Below are 16,949 nucleotides of genomic sequence, written 5' to 3'. Positions count from 1 at the left end.
ATCACACCAGTGAATGTCAGAAACCTAGAAAACCTGAATAGGGAAATTCAAAGTCTCAGTGGGCGTCAGTGAAGTGAAATAACTAGAAGATAAGGAATTCTGGTCAGACAAATGTGGGATAATATTAACAGTAGCAGAAAATGGTATGAAGGGAGTAGCTTCATTACGAATAATAAACTGGGGCCGAGAGTGAGCTTTGTGACCTGTTCATCAGACTCGGCAGCGAACCAAAGCGCACAAAAATAGTCGCAATCTGGAAGTAAAGAAGAGAAAGTACTCGTATAAGAGGACGATGAATGGGGAATTCAGTGTATAAAGAAAGGTGAAAAATATAATAATCATGGGGGATTCGAAAGGTATTGAATTCGAAGAACTAGGAGAAAGGTTTATGAGAAGTACGAGCTAGTCAGGAATATTGAAAGACGAATTGAGCTCTGCAGTGAATTTCAGATGGTAACAGCTAATACCCTGGATTATTCTGTCCAAGAGTCACGAGAGGAAGAATATACTTGGAAAAGAGGCAGAGACATGGGAAGACTGCAGATGGATTACATCATGGTCATCGAGAGATTCCGAAAGCAGATACTGGATTGTTAGATGTTCCCAGGAGCAGATAGATACTCAGATCACAATTTTGTAACGGAGAGAGTTCAACGTTTGCCAAAGATTAGGATAGTGCCTTAAGAGGTATCACAGTTAGCAGTTCGGTTGAAGAGAAGTGAACATTTCTAGAAACGACAGTTACAGATGCCGGACTATATGACGCAGGTGAAATGGAGATAACTCCGGAGGAACCTTGGGTAACAGAAGCAATGCCTCAACCGACCGAGGAAAATGTTTTGGGAAAGATAGCAATGATGTAAAAAGGAAGATCTGGGCAGTGAATGTGAAGCAAACAAATGATCGTCGGAACGGCAGACTTTGCATATTGAAAAAGCAAAACATTCTTTGATGAATTAAAAGAAAGGATGGTACATTATGACTGCAATGTGAATTCCACTAGTAAACACAAAGGAAACCGCTCCCTCTATGAGGCAGTGGACTTGACTGAAAATTTTGTGTTCTGCCTTACGGCAGGTCTTGTCATGGGGGAAGCCTCGTCAGAGAGGTCCACCGCATGACCTTCAAGGGAAGTGATCCAGTGGCGGTTTCCCGTTGTCTTCCATTGATTATGACGAAATGACAATGAGGACAACACAAAACACAGTCTCAGAGCGGAGAAAATCTCCGATCCAGCCGGGAATCAAACCTGGGCCGCTTGGCGTGATAGACCGCCGCGCTGACCACTCAGCTATCGGGCCGGACGACTTGACTGATGATAGAAAAAGAATCGGGAGTGCGTAAGGAAGGCATAAGGGATCCAGTGTTGGAGTCACAGATTAAAACAGCTGTGAAAGACCTGAACTCAATTAAAGCTGATGAGATAGATAACACGCCACCAGAATTTCTAAAATCATTGACGGACAATATGGATTGGGAGTAAACCGGAAGGAGACAAAAACAAAGGAAAGTGGCAGAAATGAGATTAGCGAGTTACTTAACATCAGAATCGATGCTCACAAAGCAGACAAAATTAGAGAATTCTGCTACCTTGAAAGCACATTTTGTGAGAACCACTTGGTAGTTCTTTGCATAATATCATTTACAGGCCCTTCTGTTGCTTTCTCTCTAATAGAATTGATTGTAATTCTAGTATCATCTGCAAAAGTAGCAATTCTGTTTGCTGAATGTCAAGTGGAAGATCACTCACTGATGACTCGAAGTTGCTATTCATTCCCATGAAAGTTCATAATGCATATAAAAGCATACACCGTACCCATATAGGTACTTCTGACACCGGTAAATCAATATGAAGAATAACTGAGTAGGAGAAGATATTAACAAACCTAATGAAGTTGAAGTATATCTTGGCAACCATCATCGAGTACTCCAGAACCAGCTGTTAAATGCTACAATGTTCAAAGATGATTTGGTGTAACACTGAAGTATAAGTGTTGAGTTGCAATGAACTGACAGTAATATAGACTTCTATCCGCTAAAATTGTAGTTTCAGGACTACAGCAGATTACGAAATGTTACATGTTGTGCCCATACAGCTCATCGTTTGTAGGGAAAACGCACTGTAGGTGATTGGGGTTATTCGTTAGTACACGGAAGTGTCGCCTCTGGAATCAACAAAGATTCCAGCACGGATGGGCGTCTAGTGTTCACGACTGGTATGGTTACACCATTCGAAGTTGATTCCATTGTGTGCCATGGTGAGTTAGCGATTGGTAGCATGTGAGTCTGACTGCAGCCCATGACGAAATGTTTTCGATGATGAGTGATCAAGTAAGGTGTTTACTGGGGCAAAGGCTCATCTTCGAATTAGTGCAGGTCATGACTGTAAGGATAATACCCAATCTTGCCTTATAATGTTTAAGGATAATATTACGAAGACCTCAGGACCGGGCATAGTCACCGGTCTAAATTGCTAAAAACTGAGTCTCTTGCAGATTAACCACCCCAGCATTTTCCTTAATCTTTTCGAGAAAATATTTGCAACCTACCTCTGAATAACTGGACTGGGTCATGATTCTCATTTAACCTGAAACCTAATTCATTGTGCTAAACGCTACATCAACTCTCTTGCTTCTCTTATAAGAGGGAAAGTACTCTTGTTATGTAGTTTTCCATGGTGGAGGTCACGTTCAATAGTCAGCGTGTCACGCCTGAACGACTGCCCAACTGATCACTGCTACTACCCTTACTGTACGCATAATACAGGTGCGCTACCTGAAAGCTGTATACTCATCATTTGTAGATTACAGTGGTCGCATGTGTCCTCATTATTTCTACAAGGGGTATGTAGATGTCAGTCATATTGCTGGGAAATGCAGCGCGGAATTGAAATCTTGATAGTTAATTACTGCCTGAAGTAGATGAGGCTAATGGTGTGATGAATCGTTGCTGAATTTAAGGTAAAAGGAATCTGACCAAAACTCTGACTGGACTTTACAGTAACAGCACTTTGGCTTCAGATTGTAGCGTAAGTTATGGACATGAAATGAACTATGTTTAAAGATAATGAACAGTGCTCTATTTACCCCTTTCCGTAAGTTTTCCTGCTCCAGAAAACAGTGGAGTTACCCTATCATTTTATGCTTTAAACGCAATTTAGTTTATCCTAATATATCTCGCCTACACTCGTTCTTACATACGCTGTGTGGCAAGCCCTTTTTCCTCAGCATCCTGATGAGACGCTGTGAAGCACACGTCAATATAACACATATTTTTTGAAATACGATCGTAAAAGCACATTGCACTTCACCAAAATACACTGTAATCGTGGTTGTTGTGCGTCCCAGCCCAGTCAGTGTTCATTTGTTGACCAGTGAATTTGACGCCAAATTTCAATTTTTTGTTACATTATGTCTTTCTATGTGTCTGTGTGTATGTATGAGTGTGTGTGTGAGTATGTATGCGTGTCTGTTCCGTACGCTTCTTAGCTGATTTTCTTGTCTTTTTCGTTATGTTGCTTTAGTGTGTAAAATTGTAAAATGGTGAGACTTTGCAGAGTGTAGTGTATTCATTTATTTTGTATTTGTGTGTATGTGTGTGTGTCTGTGTGGATAGACATTTTATCTCTGTTGTCTTTTCTGTAAAGTTACTTTAATGTGTTTAATAGTGTACTCTTGCAGAGTCTAGTGTGTTTTTCTTCTGCTATCGCTTTCTGTATGTGGACGTTTTCCTCAATGGTCAGTTTGCTGTATAGACTGTGGCTGGTTTTTCGTATTCTTAAGTCTATTTCTATTGTAGTTGGGTGGTGATATTGCGTTATTAGGTGGTCAGTAAATGTACTATGGGAGCTGTTGATTTTTAAAGCTCTGAGATGTTCTGAATATCTGGTTTTGAAGTTTCTGCATTAATGCCCTGTGTATACTGATTGGCTAGTGTTGCATTTGAGTTCATGTATTTCTCATCTGTTACATTTATCTGTAGGTGTTTCTTGTGTTCTGATCTTTTTCTGCTTTGTGGTCTCTGTCCTTCACCCTACTTGGTCTCTATGTTTCTTTAATATGTTGCTTAATCTGTGAACAATTTTGTTTTTATAGGTGGGTATGTGCCTTTTCATTTTGTGTATATGTTGATGCAATGTTGTGTCTTGTATGTTTCATTGTTTGTGATTCGTGTTGTTCTGTGTTGGGTGAGAACCTTTGTGTGTGTGTGTGTGTGTGTGTGTGTGTGTCTTATTTTCATTTCTGTACTGCTTACATATTCTTTGAATTAATTTGTCTACCATATTGGTATCATCACAATTTTCTACTGCAGTTTGTTTTACTGTCTTTAGTTCTTGTGTGCACTTCTGTTTGCCCATGGTTGTCCTGCTCAATAAGTTGAGCAGGAATATGAGATTTGCTTGCTTATGTGTCACAGGGTGGTTCGATAGGTTGTGAAAGGTGGTGCTTGTGATTGTTGGTTACCTTAATATTGTGAAGTCGTGTGGGTTGTTCGCTTATTGTATGGTAAGATCTAGAAAATGTAGTGTGTTGTTTGTTTCTATTTCTATTGTGAAGTTAATTTTTGGGTGCAGGTTGTATATTTCATTGTGTAGCTGTTTTATGTGTGCATATGGTCAATTAGGCATATTATGTCATCGATGAAACAGTACCAGTATATAACTTTGTAGTTTTTGGTTTTATTATGTGTCTGAAGATCAAGTTCTCTAGCTGCTTCATAAATATGTTAGCTAGGAAGCCACTACTTGGTGATCCCATTGCCAGTCCTTCAAGTTGAGAATAAAATTCTTTTTTGAAAACAAAATAGTTTTGTGATATTATGGTCTTGATTATGATTGTTATTTCATTAATGTACGTGTTTAGTGTGTTACCTTGTTGGTTATAATCTTCTTGTGATGTTGATTGTTTCATATATTGGAATACATGTATACATTGATGTGATGTAAAATGGTATAATGGCTGCTGTGTCTGGTAAGTGTGTGTTTTTTATACTGTCACTTAATTCCTTTGAGTTTTCAAGGTTCCTGTTGCTATCAAAAGTGTAAATTTTTTTTAGTACTGTGTGTGTCTGTTGGGATAGGTGGTAGGATGGAGCATTCCAGAAGTTGATGGCTGGTCTTAATTGGATATTATCCTTGTGAACCTTTGGTAGGGAATTTAGGATGTGTGCTTTCGAATTTTTCTGTGTCATCCTTTTTATCTAGCCCTTTGAGAATGAATTTTTGATATCTTTCAGTGTCTACTGAATATTTTTCTGATACCTTGCTGTTGGGTCACTCGTCAGTTTTGTGATGTTGTTGTCATTGAGGAAATCTAGTGTTTTTTCTATGTATTCCTTTTAATCCATAATAACAGAAATATTTCCTTTGTCTGCTCTTGTCACTGTGGTATTGTTCTGTTTTGTTTTTGGCTTGTTGCCTGTGATTTCATATGATGTTCTATTATTATAGATGATGGTGGAGTTGTGTGTTCCGAATATATGTGTTATTTATCGAGCTACTGATTCTCTTGACAAGTTTGCATTAACATTAAGTGTGCTCAGTCTTTCTTGTTCTTTTATAATGTGTTCAGATTCTGTGTTGAGACTTTCTGTGGTTTTGGGTGATATATTTGTGTCACTGTTATATTCTGGTACTGTTTCCAGTAGGCTTTTTCTTGTTTGGTAAGATATATGACAGTTAGGTTAATGAATCAGTCATGGAATATATGTGGTTGGTTGTAATTATTTGCAGTGGTTGTGCTTGTGATGTTGATCATTCTGTTGAATTTTCTACTTCGTTTCCCTTCTTTTTCTTCCAGTTCTTTCTGAATGTGTGCTTCTTCTCTCTGTTATTCCTTCAATGTAAGCTGGTATTGTAAAAGTTTTGGTCAATTGTTAATGTCTCTCTTAAATTTCAGTGTTGAGCGACTACTTTTTAGAGCACAGTGCCCTAATTTCTTGCATAAACCACATAACGTCCACTTACTTCTTCACTTTCGTCGATGCAGATGTCATGCTTTTCACAGAGTTTTTGATGTCTGAGATTTTGTAATGAGCTATGCAATTTTTATTAAACTATATATTGAGGGTTGTCTTTTGAAGTTTCATTAAAGTGTTTCTGTATTTGTTGTGGAGCCTGCTGTGGGGTGCCCGTCATTTGGATTTGCCGCTCCTTGTGTTTTTTGTGTTTCCAGTTATAATTGTTGGATGTAAGGTCCGCCAGCTATGCAAAACACCATGTACTCCAAGATCCCGACTATGTTTCACCACTTCTTCGTCATAAACAGTTTGTTTCTGTTTTATTTAATGAATAATGTAAACGTTTTCGCTAAATAATTACAAAATTGCGGAAGTATTTAGTTCGAACAATGATTTGTTCCTTTTAGTTAATACCTTTACATTCGGTTTGGATGGTTTTGCAGGACCACTTGCATACTATTTCTTACAGTTATCTTGTCATCTGCAACCAACGAAGTTGATGAGAAAATTTGTTGGTAGTTAAGCTATCACGTTATGCTTTAAACGCAATTTACCTTGTCGCGATATTTCCCTCCTAGATAACTTTTTACTTACGTTTTTGTGTGGCAAGCCATTTTTTCTCAGCATCCAGATGAAGTGTGTATAAAATTACATGATAGTTTTCAGAAAAGGAACTGAGATAACACTGTCCACTCCAGAACTCGAAAAATAATACTGGTATCGGCAACTACTGTTTAGGAAAAGTAATGCTACACGAGGATGTCCCGTTGCAAGGCATACACTGGCTTCAACTACATATTGACAACGTAAAGCCCTAAATGCAATCATTTATTGTGCTACAAAAGAGATTTGACTGTTTGTATGAACAACTTAAAAATCTCAGGTGGATCAAATAAAACGTATAACCCCCTATAGAATACAGATTTACATAAAAATGAAATTGTAATTAATGCATGATTGGAGCACTTACCAATATGTGGTGAATGATCGGTACATGTAACGGTTTATTTAATGTTACCACAACGTTTAACTGAAAAATTAGGATTTTTCAGGTAACTTCTCATGCAGGTGTCCTGCTAATCTTCCATTCTCCTTTAGACACAATGTAAATAAAGAAAACACGTAAGAAAGAACAATCAGAGTTTCAAATACTGTCCTGCTTATATGGTTTAAATTCTGTAGTATTTGAGAAAAGAGGAAGTTTCTTAGACTTGCGATGTACTTGTCTATATGCTTTGCCATATTGATTTTGTATGAAAGCAAAGCTTCAAACGTATATATTAAAACATTTTCTTGTGTTCATTACTTGAGGTTTTACCTGTTCTTCGTCTCCAACCATAATACAACTGCCTGTTATGTTTGCTTTATGGATCCTTATCCTTTTTTCATCTGTTTTTTCATAGTGACGTTGACCATTGATTCCAGTTCTTTATCTGACATAGGAGTGCAAGGAAGGAATTCAATCATACCTCAATGGAGATCTAAACTTTACTTGTTGAACATTATTTCACATGGAGGGAATCCAGTGGAGATATTTTTAACTATTCATTACTTCATGAAACTTGTGTATGTGCTTGATCCACGTGGCAACCTTGTGTGAGCAGTAGATTCCTCACTAATGTTCATCTTTTTCATTTATCTCCGTACATGATTACTCTTGTGGTGTTGCCCAAAGATTAGAATGTATTTGATACATCTGTCAATGAAAGATTTCCATGTTTCGGATATAAACTGGCACCTTTAATTTGACATCTCCCCTTCTAGTTTTCCTGATTTATTCTCCTCTAATTCTGAAATTGTGGATTTACTGGCACTTTATGTAGTGTACAGTTTAATGAATTTAAGAAGTAAGTCGTCTATGAGAAAAATAATGCAGAACTCCTCTCCCCCACCAACCCAGGTCAATCTGTTTCATGGTCTGTGTATATAAATGACATCAAGGTGCAGAGATTTCTAATCATTTTTTTTCTTCTTCAGTGACACCACGTTATTCTGGAACGTTTTCAAATGTAACGTTCACTCAGTCTTCGGCTGATGCATCAGATGGTGGTGATACTGCACAAAAAATTTTTGGAAATTATGTGATGGGTAAGAAACTGATTTCTTCGCACTCACTTTCAAATTTTCCATTCACAGATTTGGCACAATGTGCTGCTGCATTTCTGTTTACAACACATAGCATCTCTTGCTCCAATCGAAAGCTGTGTCAATTCTTTTGAGTCTGATTAGTATCAAATAGTCTTTCATTATGATTTTATTCAATTTTACAATTGATTCAAGTAGCTTTTCACCAACGGTACTGACAATGACCTTGTCGCATCGGTAACACCGCTTCTGGCATGTTCACTGAAGTTAAGTAATACTGCACTTGTTTAGAGCGTGGATGGGTGACCATCCAGGCAAACCTGGGTACTGTGGGCTTGAACCTGCCTGGTGAGTCACACAACCAACGCTATTAGTCTGTAAACAGGTTACTTAACTTACTCCTTCTCTTGCCAACACTTTGGAAAATTACTTCTTATTTCCTTCACACCTTCATATGAGCGAGCTGACTTATTGGGACAAAACAAGCTTTTCACTACTGCTCCCCTTGTAGGAGAGTTATCTGTAGAAGTAACACTTTGGTGTCCATCACAGAGCTAGTTTCTTTTACTTTAATGAATTTGTTGCCTTTGCAGGAATGCTAGGTTGAATATCTTCACTACTTACAATTGAAGGGCTCGGAGAGATATAGTCATAAGCCACAACTTTCATGAAATTGAGTTTTTCATGTTGTGGCATTCTTAACAATGTCTTCTTCCCAATGTGTTGAAAAAGTTCAGTGTTACTGCAACAGATGGCAGGCTATGACAGAGTGCAGTTCTATGCTGTTCCATCTGGTTGTAGTTTCGGAAGATACATAGTCACAAGCCACAGCAAAATCGCAGGTGGGTCAGTAACGTCTGAAGCGTCTTCGGGTCTTCAACGTATATTTGACAGAGACAGTAGTGGAAGTGAAGAGCTTTACCCTTTGGATCGTGACAGTGATGAATCTTGGCATTCATTGACCAGCAGTTCCAGCTCAGATGATGTTTCGGTAAGTATATAAGACGGTTGGTTTCTGGTGATTAATTTCCTGTGGCTTGTGACTTTCTTTCTCTCAACATTGCCAACACATTTTACAGCCATCTTTTGTGTTAATGGTGAAATTCGATGGGCAAATTTATATTACTGCTTAATGGTGCAATAATGTAGTTTCAAAGGCAAAAGATGTTTAAAAAAGATTTTCTCATTAATGTGATTTTAGCGAAATTTAATGTTTTGCGTGGCTTATGACTATATCTCACGCAAATTCTTAGACCACTTTGCTCTTCATATTATAGCTTGAAATAAGTAGAATAAATCAAGAATCACCTGAAAAACCAAACCCTTCACGGAAAAGAAAGCGAAATATTGATCAGTGGAAGAAAAATAAAGCCGAATGTCGATGAAATGCTGGTCAGCAGAATTAGTCTTTAAAAAGCCACAATACTGTTGAGGCTGCTACTATAGGAAGTCCCTGTACTTGTTTAAATAAATGCTTCACAAAACTGCTTGGAGGGGAAGATAACATTATTCATTCATTTTGGGACATAGAAAACTTTAATGCCCAGAATACTTACCCGATGAGCTGTATGAAAATGGAACTGAAAAAGCTGAGGTTTGTTCACTATTTAAATACAAATGGTTGAATATTTTGTATACTTATTTCATTTTGTTGTACTTGTCATAATTTCTTACAAAGCTATCCAAAAAACACTTGCAGAAAAAATCCAGGGATCTTACATTTTCTTATAATGTGAGGGTATGCGGAATAGAAGTCATGATCTGCAAGGAAGCTTTCCTAAGGGTTCATGGCTTACAGATACATGCACAAAGTGTGAGGACTTTGGAACATCAAATGAAGCAGGGATTTGCAGTGTCAAAATAAGATGGAAGAGGTTTCTATGTTACTCTGTACTATATGTTAGGGATGTACTCAAACTGTGTACTATACAAATATTTCTATTAGGAAGAGGATATAAGCCCATCTTTTGTTTCCTTCAGGAAAACATGGAAACTTCCCACATAAATTTCAAGACGAAGCTGTACAAAGTGTAAGAGATTTTCTCAATGACATACCGAAATATAACAGTCATTATGGTAGACAACAGAACCCCAATCAAGTGTATTTGGATTGTGATCTCACAATTGCTTCCTTATTTTGAGATAAATACTCAGAATACTGCAAGGAAGAGCAGGTTGCTGCAGTATCTGAAAGTAAATTCAGAGAAATTTTCATATCTCAGTTTAGCATAGGCTTCAAACTACCGAAAAGTGACATCTGTTCAAAATGTGATGGATTGCTAATTGCAATAAATAACCCAGAATGTTGTGCAGAAGAAGTCACAGGAAAAAAACAACAATATGAACTGCACCTCAAGAAGGCTGACAGAGGACAAAATATGATTGCGTCTTTAACTGCTCTAGCTAAAGAAAATTCGAAAGAGCATCATGTGATAGCAATGGACATACAGCAAACATTCCCCACACCTAATCTAACAGCTGTTCCAGCATTTTACAAGAGGAAAATATGGACATACAGCTATGGTATCCATGACTATGGATCAAATAAGGCTTATATGTTTCTGTGGAGCAAGAAAGATGGAGGACGGGGTTCAGATGAGGTTGGGAGCTGCTTATTGAAGTACTTGGAGATAACTAATCCTCAGACAAAACATCTCCACATAATCACAGACATCTGCAAGGGTCAGGCAAAGAATTGGACTATTATTGCTTTGGAAAGGTCCCTTGATGCTACCAAAAGATTTTATTCTGTCCAGCATTACTTCCCTGTGGTAGGTCACACCATGCTACCTTGCGATCGTGATTTTGATCGCATTGAACGGTGTGCAAGAAACAGACATCGAATAGTGTACACTTTAGATGAATGGGCAGAAGTAACAAAACCTGCAAGTCCAAAACATTTTATTGTAACTAAAATGGAAAGAGAAGACTTCAGAAGTTTGGAAAGCTTGAAGACATTGATCTCAAAACGTACAGAATCCACGTCTGGAGATCCCCACAATTTCAGTGAAGCTACTCAATTTGAGTCTGAAGACCCCTTCAAGCTAAGTGTAAAGCACTCTTATTCAGACATAGGAGCTTTCATGTCAGTGGATATTCGTGTCAAAAAGAAAGGAAGGCTAGTTTAACCAAATCCATATCAGCTGCCAATAAAGTACAGAAAGCCACTACCAATAGACCAGAAAAAAAGTGATGATGTACTGTCTCTTATGCCATACATACCTGCAGCAAATCAAGATTTCTTTCGGTCATGTATTGGAAATAACGTGTTCAGTGATGAGGTAGAGGAACTTCCTTGATGTAACCGTAACAATGAAAAAGTAATTTATACATCTCAGATACCTGATATGTATATATTAATGTGTAAAAATTATATATTCTGCTTGCTGTGTAAGAGTAGTTAAAATAAATCCTTACAAATTCATACTTTGTTTTAAACAATTTTTTGGGAGATATAGTCATAAGCCACTGTTGACTACATCTTAATTAGAATCATTCTAAAATTAATATTTTATAGCATGCAGAGAGTTGACCATTTAACAACATGCTTCGCAAATATTAAGCAAGTGTTTGCAGTAGAAATAAGGTTTCTATTTTGTATTGAACATCGTCAGACCTCCGTGGAACTTTAAACTCGCTGTATCTCAAAACTATTTCGATATGGCTTATGATTATATCCCTCCGACCCCTTCAATTGCTGCAGATTGTTTTACATTTCTAATCATTGATGCAGCAAATGTATCATTATTAACCTCTTAAAATAGTAGTGGACTTCTTATTTTACGTAATAAAAGAAGCTACATTCTTCATTTTCTTCATCCCTTTCACTAGGTGGACAGCATCATTTAAGTTTGCATGATCTTCATCACTGCTTATCTCCTCCACATTACAAACATCAACCATGCTACTATTTAGTTCAGTGTGATCCGTTCGTAAATGTTCACTAATGGTCTGACACACCTTAACATGAACTTCATCTGTGCTGCCATTTGGCATCTTGCAATAAGCCTCTCCCCACCAGCTGAAGTGTTGTGAAGTCACAAAAACAAAGTGTCAGTATGTGTGTCGTAGTAAAATTAAGCTTCCATGTGGCTATCACTAATGTAATTTATATTAGTTTTAACATGGTCGATTTTTCCCTCTGTAACTGAAAGTAGCCAAAACATAAAGTAATACAGTTGCAGTCATACTTGATTCCACTATTTTTCCAAAATGTCTTCCGACATCCGAGCAAAATAAACGTAATTCGTATGGAATTTATTACAAATGCGAACTGGTGTGTAAAATGTCTCTTCTTAAATGAATGTTTATGCTGATTCCAAGACTGGTTTCATAGTCAACAAATGTGTAGTATTTCTGATGTTATTTAGAATTACAAACTATAATTAATTTTCAGCTGATTCATGTGAATTATTGTTGTATGTGCAAAACGCGATAGTTTGAATGACTAAGTGTTACTTTGAAACAAGTGTTTGATTGAATTCTACTTTGGCACCACACTTCTCTGATTACCATGTAACGCAATTCTGGAATGAAACAAATAATCAGGACTTCCGTGTAAATTATTATTCAACATTACGTTTAGCTGTCACATATCCTGAGTACACGGTAGCTAAATACAGTTTGATGAATTCAACTGGCTTCAACTTTTGAAAAATGTTTTCTTACAGGAATTCTGAGATACACATTCAGAATAATTATATTGTATCTAGGGAACCGGCTAGCAATCACCAACGTTGTGTAGTACTTATTAATATGTATCATGTTTGAGAAAGGTTGTAAGAGCCGATACGTTCGAGAATTACTGTACAACCAGAATAATAGCTCATCATCCAAGTTGCTCAAAGGAATAACACGTAGAAAAATGGAAAACAAAATTGACGATTTCTTAGTTCACCATCAGTATGGTTTTAGGAAAGTAAAGGTACAGGAGAGGCAGTTTCACATTGCGGATGATAATGGGAGAAAGACTAAAGAAAAATCAAGACACGTTAATAGGATTTCTTGACATAGAAAAAGTGCTCGGCAATATCAAATAACGCATAATATTTTATATTCTGAGAAAAACTGGGAATAAACAATATGTACAAAACCAAGGGGGCACAATAAGAGTGGAAGATCAAGAAAGAAATGCTAGGGTTTAAAAGGGCTTAAGACAGGACTATTGAATCTGAACGTGAAAGAAGCAATGACGGAAATAAAAGGAAGGTTCAAGAATGGATCCAAATTCTGTGAGAAATGATTCAATGATAATATCCGCTGATGACATTGCTATACTTTTTGAAACTGAAGAGGAATTGCAAGATGTTTTGAATCGGATGAACTGTGTAATGAGAACAGAGTATGGGCTGAGAGTGAATCGAAGAAAGACGAAACTAATGAGAAGTAGCAGGAATGAGAATAGTGAGAAACTAAAAATCCGCCTTTGTGATGACTAAGTAGATAAAGTTAAGGAATTCTGCTTCCTAGCCAGCAAAATAACGGACGGAGCAAGAAGGACATAACAAGTAGACTAGTATTTGAAAATAAGGCATTTCTGGCCAACAGAGGTCTACTAGTAATAAACATATGTCTTAATTTGAAGAAGAAATTCCTGAGATTGTACATCTGGAAAACCAAATTGTGTGGTAGTGAGGCATGGACTGTGGGAAACCCGGAATGGTATAGAATAGAAAACCATGAAATGTGGTGTTACAGAAGAATGCTGAAAAGTTGGGGGACTGGGAAGTTAAGAAAAGAGGAGATACTCCACAGAATCGGAAGGGAAAGGAATACATGGAGCAGCTGCAGAGCTGAAGGGATATGGTAGTAGGACATGTGTCTAAGACATCAGGAAATAACTGCATCGATACTGAAGGAAGGTATGGAGGGTAAAAAGTTCAGAGGAAGACAGATATTTGAAGAGATACAGCAAATAATTGAGGACACTGGTTGCAAGTGGTTGAAATGAAAAGGTTGGCACAGGCGAGTCGAATTCATGGCGAGTCGACTATTTTAAATGCGTAGAATCTGCAATGTGGGTTAGGATAAAGGAATCTGTTGCTAGGTGTCATTATAGATTTTGCGTCAAACCGATAGTCGATGTTTAAATTATACCACAGCTTGGAAATGTGTTTCGAACACATATGTGAACAAATACCACAGAATTAACAAACCGAGAATCTAGAAATGAACAGTACTCCACGTGTTAACTGTTATTGCTACGAAGTAGCTCAGTTCCTCATAAATCCTCAAATAGAAGCGGTGAAGGTACCATAATCATTTTCCTCTTTCCAGTCATCAGTCTTCTGACTGATTTGATGCGGTTCGACACGAATTCGTATCCTGTGCTGACCTCGTCATCACTGAGTAGCACTTACAACCAACTGAAACACCCACGATTAAATTCCTTTACTGGATTTTGTGTAATTTATCGAAGCCGCCAAACAGTTAATTATTACCATTATTTGACCGTGTGCTTAATGGATGAAAGGCTATCGGTTTTTCTGCTGTGGTTTCAGGGGTATTTCAACAGAGTGCGGCTGTTTTGGAACTGAATAGTGGAATGATTGAAAGTTTGTCTGTTATTAAGGACCACAAAGGTTGCGATGTACAAACTGTATATTTTCTACTAACACACAAATTCTGAGGCAGTTGCTACCTTCGCCTTACACATTTAATTACGGTTATGTCTTTTATTAGTTGTTGATTTTAGGTACTTCGTCACACGCAATGATGATAGTTAACATTCACAACAATCCTCACTGCAATCCATGGTTGTTGCTGGCCGACACGGTTGACGCGAAACACGCAATTCGGCACTTGTCACTTTTGGTTTCATATCACTCGCGAATCGGTATCGATGAGGGTCCACCCCACGACGATCAGGGGGACGCGCTCTCTCATCATACTCTGGTGAATTTACTCGACCACCATTCTTGCCAGTCTCTCCAGCACTGCTCCTCACTCGACACTCTCCAGTACTACTCGCACTCGACACTCGTCTCACTGCCTCATGCAGCGCTTGACAATGGACTCCTGTCTATTATCGACCTGGTCGTCGAATACTAGCATTTATGTTCGTGGGATCACGGATCCCTCAATTATTTGCTGGATTTATTCCAATCTCTGCCTTCCTATACCGATTTTGCCCTCTACGTTTCCGTCTAGTGCCATGTAAACCATTCCCTTATCTTTTGACAGATATCCTAAATCATCCTGCCCCTTCTTCTTGTCAGTGTTTTCCACATATTCCCATCCTCTCCGATTCTGCGCAGAACCTCCTTGTTACTTGCGTTATCAGTTCACCGAATTTTTAACATTCGCCGGTAGCATCATACCTCAAATGCTCCGACTCTCTTATCTTCCTGTTTTACTACTGTCCATTTTCCACTACCATACAAGGCTATGCTCAAAACGTATATTCTCAGAAATTTCTACCTCAAATGATGGTCGATGTTTGACACTAGTAGACTTCTCTTGTCCAGGAATGCCCTTTTTGTCAGCACCAGTCTGCTTTTGATTTGCTCCTTGCTCCATCCGTCATTGGTTATTTTGCTGTCTTGGTAACCGAATACGTTACTTTTATCTACTTCGTGGCCATCAATCCTGATTTTTTCTCGCTGTTCTCATTCCTGCCACTTCTCATTACTTTCGTCTTTTATCGATTTACTCTCAATCCATATTCTGTACTCATTACATTGTTTATTCCAATCAGCATATCTTGTAATTCTCCTTCACTTTCAGTCTGGATAGCAATGTTATTAGCGAATCGTATCACTGACATCCTTTTACCTTCCATTTTATTTCCACTCCTGCACCTATTTTTCATTTCCATCATTGCTATTTCAGTGTACGATCTGAACAGTAGGGGCCAAGACTTCAGCCTTGTCTTACACCCTTTTTGATCCGAGTGTTTAGTTCTTGGTCGTCCATTCTTATTATTCCCTCTTGTCTGTTGTACATATACAATATTACCCGTCCCTGCCTATAGCTTACTCGTATTTTTCTCAGAATTTCGAACATCTTCCACCATTATACATTGTCGAACGCTTTTTCCAACTCTACATATCCAAAGAAGTGTCTCGATTTCTGTTTAATCTTACTTCCATTATCAGCCGCAAGGTCAGAATTGCCTCTCTTGTGCCTTTACCGTCTCTAAACACAAAATGATCGTCATCTAGCACGTCCTCAATTTTCTTTTCCATTTTTCAGTATATTATTCTTGCCTTCAACTTGTATGCATAAGATGCTAGGCTGACTGCGCGATATTTCTCACACTCGTCAGCTATTGCAGTCTTCGGAATCTTGTGGATGATATATTTCCGAAAGTCAGATGCTACGTCGCCAGACTCGTCAGTAGTCTTTTTGTTGCTACTTTCCCCAATTGTTTTAGAAATTCTGATGAAATATTATCTGCCCCTTCTGCCTTATTTGATCTTGCGTCATCCTGAACTCTCTTAAATTCTGATTCTTATACTTTATCCCCAAACTCTTCTAAATCTACTTCTGTTTCTTCTTCTATCATATCACACAAATCTTCCCCCTCATAGAGGCCTTCAGTGTACTCTTTCCACGTATCCCCTCTTCCCTCCGCATTTACAGTGAAACTCCCGTTGCTCTCTTAGTTACCACCATTGCTTTTAATGTCACAGAAGATTGCTTTGACTTTCCTGTATGCTGAGTCAGTTCCTCCGACAGTCATTTCTCTTTCGATTTCTTCAAGTTTTTCATGCATCCATTTCGTCTTAGCTTCCATGCACTTTCTGTTTATTGCATTCCTCAGTGACTTGTATTTCGGTATCCCTGAATTTTCATGAACGTTTTTGTACTTTCTACTTTCATTAATCAACTGAAATATTTTTCTGTTACCCATAGTTTCCTCGCAGTTACCTTCTTGGTACCTCTGTTTTTCTTTCCAGCTTCTG

This window comes from Schistocerca piceifrons, chromosome 3 (genome assembly GCF_021461385.2).
Source record: "Schistocerca piceifrons isolate TAMUIC-IGC-003096 chromosome 3, iqSchPice1.1, whole genome shotgun sequence".
Classification (NCBI taxonomy): domain Eukaryota; kingdom Metazoa; phylum Arthropoda; class Insecta; order Orthoptera; family Acrididae; genus Schistocerca; species Schistocerca piceifrons.
This window is presented reverse-complemented; position numbering follows the sequence as displayed.